Source organism: Notolabrus celidotus, chromosome 2 (assembly GCF_009762535.1).
Source record: "Notolabrus celidotus isolate fNotCel1 chromosome 2, fNotCel1.pri, whole genome shotgun sequence".
NCBI classification, from domain to species: domain Eukaryota; kingdom Metazoa; phylum Chordata; class Actinopteri; order Labriformes; family Labridae; genus Notolabrus; species Notolabrus celidotus.
Genome location: NC_048273.1, coordinates 12,608,844 through 12,625,593, shown reverse-complemented (window position 1 = coordinate 12,625,593; position 16,750 = coordinate 12,608,844). Strand labels below are relative to the sequence as shown.

Sequence of the window (16,750 nt, the reverse complement as noted above, 5' to 3'; positions counted from 1 at the left end):
GAGTAGACCGTAGCGCTGTAGTGCCTCATGTTTTGTCCTTAACTCTTTGATTTTTGCATGCTTACAGTACATGTGTGGAATGCAAAGACCAAACTGCGTATCAGAGGGACAAAGGCAACATTATATGGACATGATAGAGCTGAGCTGATCAAAGGCCTCCTGATGTAGTCTGCCCTCTTTGTTCTTGTCTGGGAAGCAATGAGGGAGGAGGGGCAGTGATGCTCTGCTACATCTGCTTCACACTCCAAGAGCCCCATGCACACCAGCATATTTGCAAGGATCAGAAAGCAAACATTCATTGATTAACAGAGATGAATACAAACACCATAAACATGCATGTATTACTCAGTCATCCAGAAAGAAGGATGCAGAGTGAATTATCACAGCATGCATTTGTCACAGCTCCTCGTGAATGAAAGCAAAGACAAGGCATTGAAATCGTGTAAGGCTGTTATCATGCCTTTTCTTGTTTCTCTTCCAGAGAGACCTGGCAGATTATCACCATGCTTGTGTTGATGATGAGATTTTTCACTAATTATTTCATGCCACCATTTGAACTGTCTGTTAAAATCCAATTATCAGGCTGTCTAGGTTACAAGACTGGGATGGGGAGGGGAGGGTTGTGAGGGTTCTGTGAGAGATAGTCACAGGGCAACACTGTTTGACAGTGAGATATGAGGAATTTTAAAGGAAACTTAAATTCTGAAATAAGGCTCAAGTAAGATGGGTTGTTGCTCACTTTAACACATCATGTTATTTCATACCTAAGTCCCTATGTGAGGTATAGTCCAGCATAAAATTCACTGTTGAGTTTGAGTACTTCAGTTTAGTTAAACTGTATTGTGTTTGTGTGTCCTGGGAGATACAAAGTCAAGTGAGAAGAAGTGTCTGAAAATATCTGTGGTGGATAAAGAACTCAAAGATGACAGAGTGTAATTTAAAGAATGTAACTTTGCAGCGAGGAGTAAAGCACAGAGCTTGTTTTAAATGATCCCTCTGGTAGCAGACTGACTGACTCATAATGATCCTGCAAAAAAAGCCTCAAACCAACAATCAGTGAATTTTAAATTAAACTACACCCTTCTGGCCATCTATCACTCTTTCTCTCCTCAGTTTCTCCTCTATCTTATTTTTCACTGAGCTGTCTTTACAACCCTCCTCCTCTCTGTGTCTCCAGCTCCTCACTCTTCTCTTACACTCCATACTTATACTTGAACAGTACTCTCATTTTTTTGCTGCTCCTATCAGGACTCTAGAAACATACTTAATGACTCACCATCTATTCTAAGTGTTATAATTGATGAATATAGAGCAGCCTGATGTTCCTGCACTGTCATCATATCTGCATTATCTTCTTCCTCACTTTACATGGCATTCCTTTCTTTGTGCTTTGAGCATTACACTTCTTCCCCTTTCATTCACACACTTGTGTTTACAACACAGTAATCACATTGCGGTATCTTTCTCTTTCATTATTTCCATTCATCCATCCATCCATCCATCCATCCATCCATCATCCATCCATCCATCCATCCATCCATCCATCCATCCATCCATCCATCCATCCATCCATCCATCCATCCATCCAATCCATTCACCATCCGTCCTTATCTACCATCCATCTCTCAATCCATCCATCATCATCCATCCTTCCATCCTCCATCCATCCATCCATCCATCCATCCATCCATCCATCCATCCATCCATTCATTCATTCATTCATTCATCCATCCATCCATCCATCCATCCATCCATCATCCATCCATCCATCCATCCATCCATCCATCCATCCATTCATTCACCCATCAGTCCTTTATCTACCATCCATCTATCAATCCATCCATTCATTCATACATCCTTCCATCCATCCATTAATTCATCCATCCTTCCATCCATCCATCCATCCATTCATTATTCATCCATCCATCCATCCATCCATCCATCCATTCATCCATCCATTGTCTTCAGCTGATCCAGGGTTTGGTCGCAGTAACAGCAGGCTAAGCAAGTGGACCAAGACATCCCTCTCCACAGTAACGTTTTCTAGCTCCTCCTGAGGGATCCTGATGCGATTCCCGGCTAGGTGGGATTCATAATTCCTTCAGAGAGCTCTGGTCTACCCTGAAGAGTCTCCTTCTACTTGGACATACATTACCTGGTAAACCTCCAAAGGAAGGAACTCAGGAGGCATCCTTATTAGATGGCTCCTCAACTGGCTGGATGTTCCTCATCTTTTATCACTCAAATCAGTTTGTTAACCTTATTTTTCCCAGCACATTTCTCATTCAGAATCTCTTTTGTCTTTATAGTTTACACTTCCCCTGAGCCCCATGTGTGTTTTGCTATCTGTGAAAGATATTCAGGAACGTCACAGCAGAGATGGAAGCAGTATTTCTAATTATATACACCATGAACTCCTTCACATGTAGTTACCTTAAAATTAATTTTAATCAAACTTTTCAAACCAAATATCAAACTTTAACCAGATCTACTGTATATAATTTAAGATTTCTTGCTTTGTGGTTACATTTTATTCTCAATCTGGGGTTTGGACTTTTGTTCAAAATACATAAAATATTAAATGTCATCTTAAACGTTTGGAACTGAGGAACACTGCTCCCTTTGAAACTGTCAAATAATAAAGATAGAATTCCTTGATTTCATAAATGCAATGTTTCTATCAGCCCCAAATGTTAACCTTCAACACACACGCTGGTCCGGGACTGGAAATGTACCATAGACAATTTCACATCTACACGTTTGTACTCTATTCACATTTGCATGAATAAATGCATTGAGTGAAACAGTCTGTGTTAAAGTATTGCCACTCTCACAACAAGCAACGAGGGGACCAGGATGTGCCCAGAACAAGCTGAACATTTGTTATAAAGTGGCTTTGCAGCCCTGCAAATGAGAAGTCCCAGACATCTGAAAATTGCCTAGCCACCCCTCTGCACATAAAAAGCTTTCTGTCACCTCATTTTTCAGGAGTCCCTCTCTTTCCTTCCCCCTCCCTTGCCTCATCCCCTATTTTTGCAAAGCTGTATATATACAACCATTTAATTTTTTCCCTTTTGAAAGTTTCCCATTCTTTATGCATGTGCATTGGATGAGTATCTCCTTCATAAAGGGAGGGATGAAAATCTGCTTCCAGTCAAATCTCTTACAGGGTGTGTGGATGTGTTGGCTGCAGGCTGGGTGTGGGTGTGCATTAAGGAGACCTGTGTGGCTCTCAGTTGTAATGTAATAGCTTTCGATATAGTTCTGGGCAGCTCTGAAGCTGTTCACACTCTGCACCATCAGGGTGCTCAGCAATGTCAGCCCCTCTTTGTACTGTGGAGCTTGGTCAGCACTGTGTGGTTTGGACTGACATTTTTATTAATATGTTGGAAGCATCTGAATAAACTCTCTGAGTCAACCACAGGCACTTACTAAAAGCCCATAATGCACTATGTGTGGGTTTGGGTATGTAGCAGTAAAACATTCACTGTAAATGAAAGCACGTTTCAATTTCACAGTGAAACACTTGAAACAAGCACAGACCCATCCTTGCTCTTATTTACTTCCTTCCTTTCTTCTCTCTGTCTCTTTTTGCTCATCACTTGATTAACTGCACCTTTTCATGTGAGCATGAGTAGCTCCTCGTTCATGCACGACAGAGTTATTAATGTTAATCTGCCTTTCCGGAGCTCCTTTCAGAATAACAATTACCAAGTGCTTGGGCATGGATTAAACAAAGAATGGAGTCACATTTTACCTACAGCGACAAAACAATAGCATACAACTTAGAATAGCAGCAAATCTGTTTCAAGAAAAGCACATGAAATATGATGTGCATGCATGCATCTGTGAGTCTGAGTGTGGCATCTGTTCACGTAACACACTCACGTTCATTTGCATTCCCGCAGGTATTACATATTCAGTTTCCATAGTATTGCCGACTTCATTTTAATGCAGAGCTGTTTCAGCTTCTCCTCCCTCATTACCTGCCTCTTTTTCAGCTTTCAAGGAACATGTTTCTCTTCACGTGTGTGTGTGCACATTGGTGTATGTGTGTGATGGAATGAAACTATCTCCAGCTTATGTGTTCAACCCATATGGTGGGCTTTGAGGTGATGGCAAATCTTCTATTTTTTGGTGCTCTGCCATTACCCTCACATTGGTCTACCAGCTCTCATTCCTTTCCAGCATGAGGACAGGATGGCAAAGCATCAAGAGGAATTTAAGGCTGCTTAAGATTCAGTTTCCCCAACTCACACACTTGGAGCATCAAATTATGTCATTATAATATCACCTGGCCCTTCACCATGTCCCCTATTTGTCTTTTCCACAGTTTTATCTTCCCTTTTTTTCTTTTTTGCCTTCTCACTTCGTTTTTCTCTCTTATCTAATGTACCTATTTCCTGTATGAAATTATCATGTTCAGTCAGTTATCAGGTAAATCCCTATCAGGGCTGAAGGGGGTGGACGCCTATCCAACTGTCATTGGATGAGATGCAGGTTAATAATCAGTCTTAATGCCCTTTTGTTTTGCTATCAACGATCTCATTTGTGCAGCATGTTCTCCTTGGCACATACACTGTTTCCTGTTTTGTGTCCCTGTTGTTTCACCTCATACAAGTTTTATAAGCTGAGCTAAAGCTGCTACTCAGCCATGTTTTCATTTGGGGGCTTTTATACTGTAACACCCAAACAATAAACCCAAGGATTATAGATGCTATGAGACAGGTGGAACACAGACCCAGCTCCTGCAAAATAATGTGACCAGCTAAAGCCATTTATGTGAAACACAGTGTGACAGGCTCCTCTTTAAAACCTCAGTAATATCCCACTTTGTCACTGACCAAATGGCTTTTTACGTCCGTCTTTGGTAACCTTGTTTTTACTCCAAAGGCGACACTAATGGTAACTCCTCCTGTTAAACAAGCATCTATGTGTTCACTGCAGGAACAACATCAGTTTGTGTTGATTTAGTGACAGAGAGGCAACCTGGATGATGAATAAGCCTTCTTAATAATGCACCATGGTGAGGAAAGAGTGATGGGACAATCCGACAGAAGTAAAGAAAGGAAAGTAAGAACAAACAAGGAGGGAATTATGAGTCATGTGTGATAGATAGGGAGGTGTGATAGGACGATATTAAATCATGAAGGATAAGTCCACTTTCAGCACGTCGGCCCCATTAAGTGACTCCACAGCGTCATTAAGCTGTGCACACTGACACTGCAATGAAACTACAGTGAGGAGATAAGCTTTCAATTGATAAAGAGAGAAGGGCAAACTGGCACTAAGAGGTAAAACCTTACCCCTCTAAATAATGTGGATTTATGCCAAACTCTCAGACTCTCTTGTATCAGCTTCCACTCAGCTGTGGCCCAGCAGAGGTACTTGATAGGAGGTCAGTGTTTTTGTCCTTGGCTGCACCTTTGAGATTGAGTCAGAGGGACTGGCGCTGCTGTAACTGACACTAGCTATCTGCGACCAGCATCTTCTCTCTACCAGCCACCCAATCCCCTCCTCCTCCTCCTCCTCCTCCTCTGGCCCTGCATGGCCCGCCACATCTCCAGAGACACCACATTCATTATTTACTCTCAGGGTTTCTGTGGCCCCGCAGCAGGGGCTGACCTGCCTCATTTGGTGTCTGTCCCCTGGCTTTTGCGGCAACCACATTTGCTGATATAGATTAATACATACACTTATTTCAAGTACACACACACAGGTGCAAGGAAATGGCTTTGGTTTTGTTTGTCCTTTTTATGTATCTTGTTTGCTGACTTCTTTGTTGTTGCAAACCCTTGAACAGCTATACGGGCAAAACTGAACTGAGACAGTCTCTTAACAATATACAATATGCTGCACAGATTAAGAGTAGCCTTTCAATAAATAGCAGTGTGTTTGGGGCTTGAGCAACATATTCAGCCTATTTTCCTCCAAGGTAGGCCCCACATTTATCTCTTCAAAAGACCTATGCAGACATAGCTTAGAGGACTCTTGTCTTTGTGGATCTCAAATATATGTTGCTCTTGTTTGATCAAATATGACAGCATCAACATTGCTCTGATATTCTTATGCTGAAAATAATTTTAAGCATCCAATGTGAACAATACAACACCTCACTCTGAGAAGCATATTTTTATTTGTGTGGTTAAAAAGGCATAAAGGGAACTGGGAACTATGATTATGTATTTGAGTAGAGACAGTTGATTTGTAATCACCTAGTGTCTTTAACATTTGTGGATCAGTGTTGAACATTACTGGCTAAAAGCCAGGTGGTTCAGGTGAGCATGGGTATGAACAAAGCATCTGTGTCCATGAAACACTCTGGGAAAGTTGCCAGTCTACACAGGCAGTCTGCTTTTTCTCTGCCATCTCCCCAGGATATGTCAAACTGCCCTTTGACCCCTAATCAAACACTTCAGGTAGAGACAATTGATTGATTTCTTTAAAAACTGTAGAGCTATTTTCATCTCTGGGTGTTCGCTGCTGTAATTTTATCATGTCTCTATGCCGTGTTCCAGGTTGTAAATCGTGTAAACCTTCACTAACCCTGTCAGTTCACAGATTTTGGGTGATAAGCAGCCCCAACAACAATGGAACGTGATAACCAAGAGAGAGATCAGGCCATATTTAAAGCTAAAAAAACACATTATCAACCTTGAAAGGATGGCTGCTAATGTTCACGTTGGTGTCTTTTTTTACCTTACCATAGCTCTCCAACAACATGATTGTAATCTCATTTTCCAACATTGTGGATATTAGCCCTTAAGCCAGTTGCTGTGTCTTTTTTTAATCCTCTTTTTTCAGAATCTTTGCAATTAATTTGGCCATTTTTTGACTTGTTTGAATGAAATTGTTGGTACACAAGTGAGATTCTTCATCCCACAAACAGATTAAGGTTTATGTCACTGTCAATGAAGGTAAACCACCAGTGTTATGGTTTAAAGAGTAAACCTGTTTACTGCTGACTTCTGTATAATGCTTAGGTGGTTGCCCGAGTCATAGGCTGAAAGTCACCAGTTATCACTGTCAATCATTAAATCGCAACAACGACCTTCATCCATACTGTACTTATTATTTATTGTTGAAGAGCTTACGTGAAGTACAAAAACACCACATCAACATTAGGGCTTCCATATTAGTCATCTATCAAATATACTTCTTTTTGTGCAAACTTTTCTCCTTTCCCATATCTGTGAGCTTTGTGCTTAAATGTGGACTCGGAAAAAGCTTACGTTAGCTGTATTCTGATGTTAGCTAATAGGCAGTCAAAAATGTTTTTTCAACTTCAGATATGGCCTGATCTCTCCCTGATTTTCACTATCCATTCTCTGAGCTGTGAAATGACAGAAGAGTGTCAGATATAGACATGGTATTAATACAGCTGTGCCCGCCTTGAATGTGTTGCCATATGATAATATGGTCTATTAAAAAACAGAGTTTGATACATTGGATTACATGGCTTGTTGTCAAAGTTTTTCCACTTTGAGCACAGTATTGGAAATCCGAAAACAAGTTGTGATCCGTTTCTCTTTTTCCATTTTGGTTTGGAAACACATTTTAAAAATGTTTTTTTTCTGTTATTCTACTTTTTGTTTTCAAAACGATATGGACGAATGATGCACAGATAAATTTTCCATAATGTGCTCACGTTCCCTCTCTTTCTCCTCATGTGTGTTTGCAGGTGCAGCAGGATGCAGGGCGTACTGTCTGGATGTGGACTGCAGGCCCTGCTTTCCCTCCTTCTGCTTTATACCGTGAGCTGTGGTGAGTCCCCATCACCTGTTGTAAAATGTAAACAGAACATAGCCATGTTCACAGACAAACTCTGAAAATCTGTCTTTTTTATTTTGAATTTTTTTCCAATCGCAATCAAGCCAGTGATGTATCTTTGTCTCAACTGATATCAGACTAGGTGATGTGAAGAAAATCTATCGTGATGCACAGTTATCATTTATATGAATTAATGTTGAATCATTGTTTAACCTTGTGTATTTGACTTATAACACGTGCAGCCCTCCTGTATGTCAGTTGATCCTCTATAGTTCAACGCTGTGAGTTTGGATCCACCTCCTGTTACATACCAGCTTCAATTCAGAGTATGTGATGAATGATATCTGCAGTGTAATTACACTGGGATGAATATATCTGCTTTAAAACTGGTTGTAGAGCTTGTAGTTAAGTGAGGGATAGATGAGAGGCAGAGTTGATGTGTGATAAAGGTAATCATTCATGTCATTGATAAAAAGATAAGTGGAATCTGCCTCGCCTCCTGAAAGAAGGTAATCACTCTCTTTTGTCCTCTGAGTGAAAACTAAATGCAGATATTACAGACGAAGGTGAAGTCATGATTGTTGTGATTTCTTTGAGGGGAAATAGTGTGTATTTTAGGTTATGTTTTCTCTTTAGAGGTCTCCAGGAAATATTAAGCAGAACAACTTAATTGTGGGTTATTTGATTCAGTTTACGAAACATGTTGCTGTATTTTGTATCTCCTCAGACTTAATCTCTCAGTACACACTTTTAAGATTTTAACATTCTGATCCTGCTGTATGCCCTTCATTCACATTCTTCGATTTAAACATTCCCATTTTTTTAACTGTTGAGGGCTCATAAGTTTAGAAACATCTAAAGAATTCTGCTAAAAGACACTAGGAAAAGGCTCGAACACTTGCAACTGAGTATAAAAAAGTAACTGGCACAGAAATAGGAGGAACAAAAGACTAGATACTTTGTGAAGGTGAGACCAATCAAAATAGGTTACACTAATCAGGCACAGGTGAAACAAATCAGTAAAGAGGTCAGAATCAGTCATGAAAGAGGTAAGGGTGAGTGATAAGTGAAAAAAGGAATACTACAAGAACAAATGAGCAAAATGATCACCGAATCAAATTTTATTTCCACCAAACTGTCTTGGACGAACTCTCAGTGGAGGACTTTACTGAGATATTTCTTAGCACTTTTCTTTTTACTTTGAAATAAAATTTAGTAGTGTCGCTTCTTTTATCTCCCCAAAACCTGAGCCTTTTTCAGGAAAGATTGACAAAGAGCGAGTTAATCAGATCAACAGTCAAAGACATTTTCTGTTGGATATTGTTATAAAATTCCCATCTAAATGCAGATTGGATACAGCAGTGTCATTGAGTACACTTGCTTGTTTTGCATTTATTACCACAGAGGAAGAGGAAATGTATATACTTTTACCCTTTCTCCTTCACAATGTAATTCCGGCTTTTCCAGAGGACACCTGAACTTAAGGTTACCTGATTTAGTTTTGCAAATTGCAGCAGCAGCTGGGGAACAAAGATAAACATTTGTCTGAATAAAAAGGTCAACATAAAAGAGACAAAGAGCAAGAGAGACTGTAAAGGAGATTGTGATTGTAAAGGTTGATTTGCTTTATGTGTGGCACTGTCTTCTTTTCAGCAACCTAAGTAGCATAATGTTACCATAAACAGTGTTTACCCGATGGAACCTGTTAAACTAGAAAACAAGACAACCATTCTAACAATGCCTCTTATCTCAGGGATAAATGTCCCTCTTTGTCTCCAGCAAACTCTCGTCAAAATGGTCCAGAATAAGCAGTTTTGTTGTCTTCTGGAGAGCTGTGTGTCTATGTGTGTGTTTATACAGGAGGGGCATATGTGTGAGTGTGTGGTTAACGTGCAACATCCTCCAGGGGGATAAAACAAAGAGAGTGACAGCAGGAGAGAATCTGATAGACTGCGAAAAGGATGTGTTCTTTCAGTGTGTGTGTGTGTGTGTGAGAGAGAGAGAGAGAGAGAGAGAGAGAGAGAGAGAGAGAGAGAGAGAGAGAGAGAGAGAGAGACACAGACAGACAGACAGACAGACAGACAGACAGACAGAGAGAGAGCGAGCATAAATGTGTCACTGGGACTCTGCATTCATGTCCTGCTGAATCAAACTGCATCTCTTTTTTGGGTGTTTTTTCCACATCACTGCTATTTCTCCGTTACACATATTTCAGACATTGTCTACTTTTGGTTAAGGTATTACTTTCTCTTGCCTGTTTCCACAATGCTCTCACAATGCCATGCTGTGTTATGTTGCAGTCATTTCTGCTTGTTCCATTTTTCTGCGTTATGTGTCAGATTTTCTGGTGTTTGTGTGAGAGATCTTGACCAAATGGCTTTTTGCTTGATGGCATCGCTGCTGCCATCAAGGAAACGTTCATCTTCAGCCTTGCACAAGTGACATATCAACCAAGGCAAGGTTAGCTTGAAAGCCAGGTTCATTCACTTGTAACTGCTAGTTTAAAACTTTTGCAGGGAAGAAGACGGCTCCAGGCTAAGCTAGCATGGCCTGATAGCAAATTTGCAACAAGTGGATGTAGCCCACTGCCCAGTAACACTGACGTAACATTAGCAAATGTAAACATTGCAGTTAGCTAACTTACCATATCATAAACAGGTGGACCTTCAAGTGTCTCTTGAAGCTAATGGTACTCATCTACTTTGAAGCCACAGGTCATCTTTCCTTCTCCTCTCACCACAGTTCAAGTGTTTTCTTTATGTTGAAAAATAAGAGGTGTGTCCGTACATCTGTTTGATTTTTAGTGTCATCTTTTATTTGTCCAACCAAACCTTTTTTGTTCAGATTTTGTCATGTTGTTGCAAAAAGACTGCTTTGGGCCATTATCACCTTTATGGCCTGGTTGGAGTCAGGAGGATCTGCAAACACCCCTCAACCAATTGAACCTGTCACAGGAATGTCTGTGAAGGTTCTCACACTCTGTTACAGGAATGCGCTGCTTGCATGACAGCCAGATTAAACACACTGTGAGGAAAATATCATGAAGTTTGAATGTTTGACAGTCTACCACTTATTATTTAGTCCCTTCTTTTTAAAAAAAAAATAAACATACATGTCATATGAGTTTTTATTAATATAGGTGTATTTTTAACTTGTCAACGTCACATCTTTGTTATGAAAAAAGGTTGTTGACACACATTTATTTAATGAAAAAAACTATTATTGTGGCAGTGTGCTTCTAGCAGAGGATGATGTTAGTCAGAGCCAGTAAAGTGGCTTTAATTAATCTTTTCCCCTCAGATATTTAAAACATTTTTACTCAATGTTAATACTGTTTAAACAATGTTTCTGTGATGCTCTTCTGCTGACATAAGACTTTATGAGGAAGAAAGAACCAGCTTCCCTTTACGTTTGCTCAGGTTATGATTCCCTGCCAGAAGATACGAGATATCAGCCAATTTCCAACACCAGGTATTTTTTTGGATATAGGGAGAAAAAAAAATATATTCACACACATACATACAGACAGGCACGTTTGCACCTTGCCCTATACCCTTGTTTCTGCTGTCCCCCCTCCAAATATCTGCAGTGTTACCTGTCTTCATCAGCATAAGATTTTATATATATAATATATGTATAATAAAATATATTATTGGTCAACCTAGCAAAAGACTAAGTGGTGGTGTTGAGGCGGGCTTTTGGCCTCTTGACTAATAGCTCCAGTGTGCCCGCCTGCCGGTCAAGTCAGCCGTGCTCCATTACGCAAAACTTTTAACCTTAATATCTTCAAAAACTAATGAGTTCTTTAAAAAAATATCGACCCCTGTCGTGTTTGTGTGTGTGTGTGTGTGTGTGTGTGTGTGTGTGTGTGTGTGTGTGTGTGTGTGTGTGTGTGTGTGTGCGTGTGCGTGTGCGTGTGTGTGTTTCTTGGTTAAATGTGTGCTTATCTGACACTTCTGACAGGGATAGAGATGGTGAGCCCACTAATAAATCAATCATGGATGATGATGTTCTCTCAGATAGATAAAGAAGACTAAAGTAAAAGCGAATTAAATTCACAGCAGCACTTCTTATCATGTTTACACAGCTAGTGTGGACAGTTTTATATGATCAGTGATGTGTGATGTCAGCGTGATTACTATGGGTTCATTTTTTTTAACATATTCTTTTTTCAATTCAGCTCATTCTGACAGCACTTACAATCAAAACACTGGTCTTACAGGGAAGACACTGCCGGATACTTGCACTGGCAGTCATCTCCTGTCTCGTCTACTTTTATCCCTCTGCCTCTGAAAGCCCCCTGCATTTTGTTTCTCTGATCTGCAGGGAAAAAAAGAGGCTGTTTAGGAACATAAATCCTGACTTGGTGAAGGAGTTTGACAAGTGGTGCTTGTCAGAGACGTTGTTACAGGGGGAGAAAAATAAATGGGTATTAAGGTCTGTTTATGCATTCCCAAGGAGGGAACATGATGGGAGGGCTAGTATTAAGCTATCAGGTAAAAGACTCTCAGCCTCTTAGCTTGAGAAACTGCTGCAACATAATGGCTGCAGGAGTGAGCAGTGATAGCTTTTCACATGTTTGCTCAAATTAACCACCTGGTTATACATGAAATAAGTGATGCTTAAAATGTGTGTGTGTGTGTGTGTGTGTGTGTGTGTGAGTGTGTGTGTGTGTGTGTGTGTGTGTGTGTGTGTGTGTGTGTGTGTGTGTGTGTGTGTGTGTGTGTGTGTGTGTGTGTGTGTGTAGGTTAATGTTTATGTGTGTACACAGCACAATGTGAACAATGAATAGCAAATGAGGGATGAGATGTTGTAACTTGTTAGTTTTTCAGGATAAACACACACACACACACACACACACACACACACACACACACACACACACACACACACACACACACACACACTCAAAAAGAACATGATGTGAAATTGTAAGATGACTTTTCTGAAAGCTGGCAGGTGGTCGTTCTGCAGGGGAGGAAGACAACAAAAAGGAAATGACAGAATATAGAGGGAAAACAACAGACAGTTTGGTTGAGCAGCTTGCACAGTGGTATGCCTGTGACCTCCAAGAAGTCACTCTTTCACAGTTCTACAACTGATGGTCCACAGGTTGTTGTTGTTGTATGTAGCACTGAAACATGCCACTTGTAGCAACAAGTTTCAAGTGTTCCACTGATTACCAAATGAAAGCTTATTTCTCAGTAGTGAGAAGAGGTGGAATAGAAAACGATAAGAGGTGTGAAAAATATGCAGATAAGGATTATGGATTTAAAGCTAAACCTCAGTCTGCACTGTGCACACTGGATAAACAGAAGCAGATGGAGCTCAGAGATAATAACCTGTGTGACTCTTTTGTAAGAGTGGATTTCATATTTCCTTCAACAGTGTAAATGAGCCACCTCTATCTTTGAAGGCAACAAGATTAGAGAATAAAAATAATGTATGATATGACGTCTCCTGTGTAAAACTCATTTCATGCAGGATGGAAGAAAATATCAGCAACAAAAATGCAGTGGAACACAACAGAACTATAGAGAACATGGCTCTTGTGAATGCACCACATTTTAAATATCTTATCCTTATTTTCTTTTTTTGTTATTAGTGTTTTTGTTGTAATATTTGTATCTCTGGCGGTAGTTTGGCTTCAAGCAGCAAAGAGGAGGTTCATATCGACCCCATTAGGTGTAACCATGGTTTGATGGATGGCTTATGAAAGCACTTTTGATGTCTTCCCTCCACAGTCTTGCCCTGCCTCCCACTGTTCAGGTTGCACAGTAATGGTTTGTAAGATCAATGACCAATAATCAGAGAGAGACAATGAGCTTCTGTCCTTTCCTTTTAATCCACTATCAGGTTAATCTGATGGAACAAAAGATCCTGGAGGGAAATCATTTTTCTTCTGCAATAAACACTTAACTTGTACTTTTATGTGTATCATAAATACTGTGTGGCTACATCTAGGACTTGACATTGATTGTCTCCTCTCCTCCTCACTTCTCAGGCTTAACTAAAGCAGACGCTGTGGTGAATATGAGGAAGGTTACCCATCAGACCATTAGTGAAGAGCTGTCCAAAACTGTTCTCCTCCCCTGCCTCTTCACCCTCCGCCCTGGTGCCAGTTCATCCCATGAGCCCCCCAGGATCAAGTGGACCAAAGTGTGGGGCCAGAGAGGCTCTGATGGTCTGCAGAAGGAACAGTCAGTCCTAGTGGCCAAAGACAACGTGGTCAAGGTAAGATGAAGGCGAAGAATGAGTACTGTAAATTGTTTGTTGCTATGATGTGATACCTAGATGATTGATAACTGGTATTTCAGTGGTTTCCCTGTGCTTTTTTCACCATTCCCCTGTTATTGTTCTCCTGTAGGTGAAGAAGGCCTTCCAGGGTCGTGTAATGCTGCCTGGCTACAGTGAGAACCGTCTCAATGCCAGTCTTGCTCTGTCAGGACTACGATCCAGTGACTCTGGTCTGTACCGCTGTGAGGTTGTGGTGGGCATCAATGATGAGCAGGACACAGTCCCCCTGGAGGTCACAGGTGAATAAAACACATTTTATTTACCTTCCTTTTTGATGGGGGGAAGGCACAGCTAGCTGGTGAACCCCTTTTTTACTGCTATGTGTGACAAAAACAAGAGTGTATGAAAGCTGACCTCAGTGCAACAGTTGTTTAAATCACATAAACAATCAAACTTAAGGGCACAACTCCTTCCGAATATTCGATGTAGCAGATGACGAGATTGTTAAATGGTGATGACCAATGCTATGCTTTTGGAGGAAGTAGAAAGATACAAAAGAAAAAGAAAACAAAGAACCTGATTGTCACTTATTTCAAGTTAAACCAAGCTCAAATATTTGATTAAACAACTTAAAAGTTGTACTATACAGTATCAAAGGGAAGTCTTCTGCCATTAACTTTGACTCTGCTACAGTGTTATAATGAGAGCACCATACAGTTCTTAAGCATATAGGCCAGAACTACTGACTTCCTGTTTTCATCCCTGGACACGTGTGGAGACGTGTGAAGATGAAGGGGATAGTAATAGAAAAAGCAGGTATTGGGCTCTCAACCCTCATGTGAATCAGCACAAGATCCCCCAAGAAAAAATGACTCATTTGTATCTCCATAGCCAAATTAGCTAGCCAGCTATAACACCCCTACTTGGTAAGATAACATGGCTTTGAAGGAGAACGGGTGGGTAGACACAAAAAAATTAGGAGAAAAGATACAAACCAAAATAGAGAGGATTACTGCTCTGAGTTTCACTGAGGATGCAATTAGGGCCAACATGACAGACTGGCTATGGACTACTGGGATTGCAGGAAGTGTGTCTCTCTGAATGTGAGATGATAGCACATGGCCTGTCTTCCAGCCCATATCGCTTGAATCTCTTTCACTCTCTCAGACAAGCAAGCAAAGATAGGATAAGTGACCTATTCACATTATTTTTAAGATATATATCTTCTTGTCAACTTTCTTTGATCAGTTGTTCTTTGTCCTTCCATCACATATGATGGCTGGCATTGTGTGTGTACTATATTTAACTTTGTTAAAAAATTATTGAAAAGAATACACAGCATGCTTGACATACTCTTTATGAAGGCCAACATTTCTGACAAGCTGAGAGCCTGTTGCAAATAAGACTCATGTACTCATGGTGCTGAACCCGAATGTTATTGTTTACTCCTGCATAGATGGAACAATGTAAGGTCATTGAGTATGTTTGGAGGGCTTTGTAATTATCTGTGAGCATGTACATGCTCATGTTTTAAGGGTTCAAAGTTTGCAGGTCATAATTTGTGTGATCAGTATCAGGAGTGTCCTCTTTACTTGCTATCACACTCTGTATCTCTGTGTTGCAGGTGTGGTGTTTCACTATCGGGGCCTCCCATGACCGTTACGCCTTGTCGTTCACTGACGCCAAAAGGGTGTGTGTGGAGAACTCAGCCGTCATCGCAAATCCAGAACAGCTGCAGGCTGCTTTTGCTGATGGATATGACAACTGTGATGCTGGCTGGCTGTCTGACCAGACTGTACGGTGAGGTTCATTGATAAAGTATGTATTAAGGTTTCACTGATCAGGGGCATCAGAGGTGATCAACTTCATCAGGTTGATTCATCATCAGGATCAATCTGAAAAACAGTGTAGTGACTTACAATTTATTCAACAGAGATAATAGAGTGCTCATAATAACAATGTCTTACTAGCTTCAACGATGAGGCTGATCATATTTCACTGTTCTTCTACATCCATCATCACTAGGTGAGCAGTTTTAGAGATGTTATTAACAGAACAGTTGACACTAGCTAGTGAAAAAATTACAAAGAAAGTAAAACGAATGAATAGATAAACAGTTTTATAAAGATTTGTTGGCATTTGTCATGCTTACTTCACACATATAAGGAATCCGGCTCAACATGTGTTATATATTGGTAAGCAGTATCTCAGCAGCTCACTCTTTACAGGCAATTTAACCCGAACTATGATTCAACAAGTCAAATATCCATCATAGATTGACTGGTAATTCAGAGGAAATGTAATTATATACATTTTAAATGCCTATCACGCTGTAAATGTCACATAATCATGTTCCTTCACAGAAGAAGCCAAATTACTTGTGTAATCATTGTCCGGTGTAATCGTGGTTAATCTGATGGTGATGCAAGAGTGAAAGACACAGCTGTATGATTATTTTGAATGTACAAGGCCTATCCTGCTCATTAAGTGTTTGGTAACGTCAGGGTTGGTCACTGAGGCCACGCTACCAATTGGTATAAATTCAAAGCTGCTAGAAGTAGTCTTGAACACATGTTGCTGTCTGAACATGGCTAGGGTGAAGAAGGAGCCTACGAGTGAGCAATGGGTTCAAATAAAGGCCCCCTTTGATGCTGGCTGGAGTTACCGCCGCATAGCTAAGGACTTGAGATGCAGTCCAAGCACTGTAAAGTACACTTTAGCTGCCATGATGCCACCAATTCAC

General features: G+C 40.5%; 1 pseudogene; it reads left to right on the top strand.

Moving 5' to 3' along the window:
• The first annotated feature begins 7,691 nt into the window (after positions 1 to 7,691).
• Positions 7,692 to 16,750, top strand: part of LOC117807484 — a 68,006-nt pseudogene continuing 58,947 nt past the window's right edge.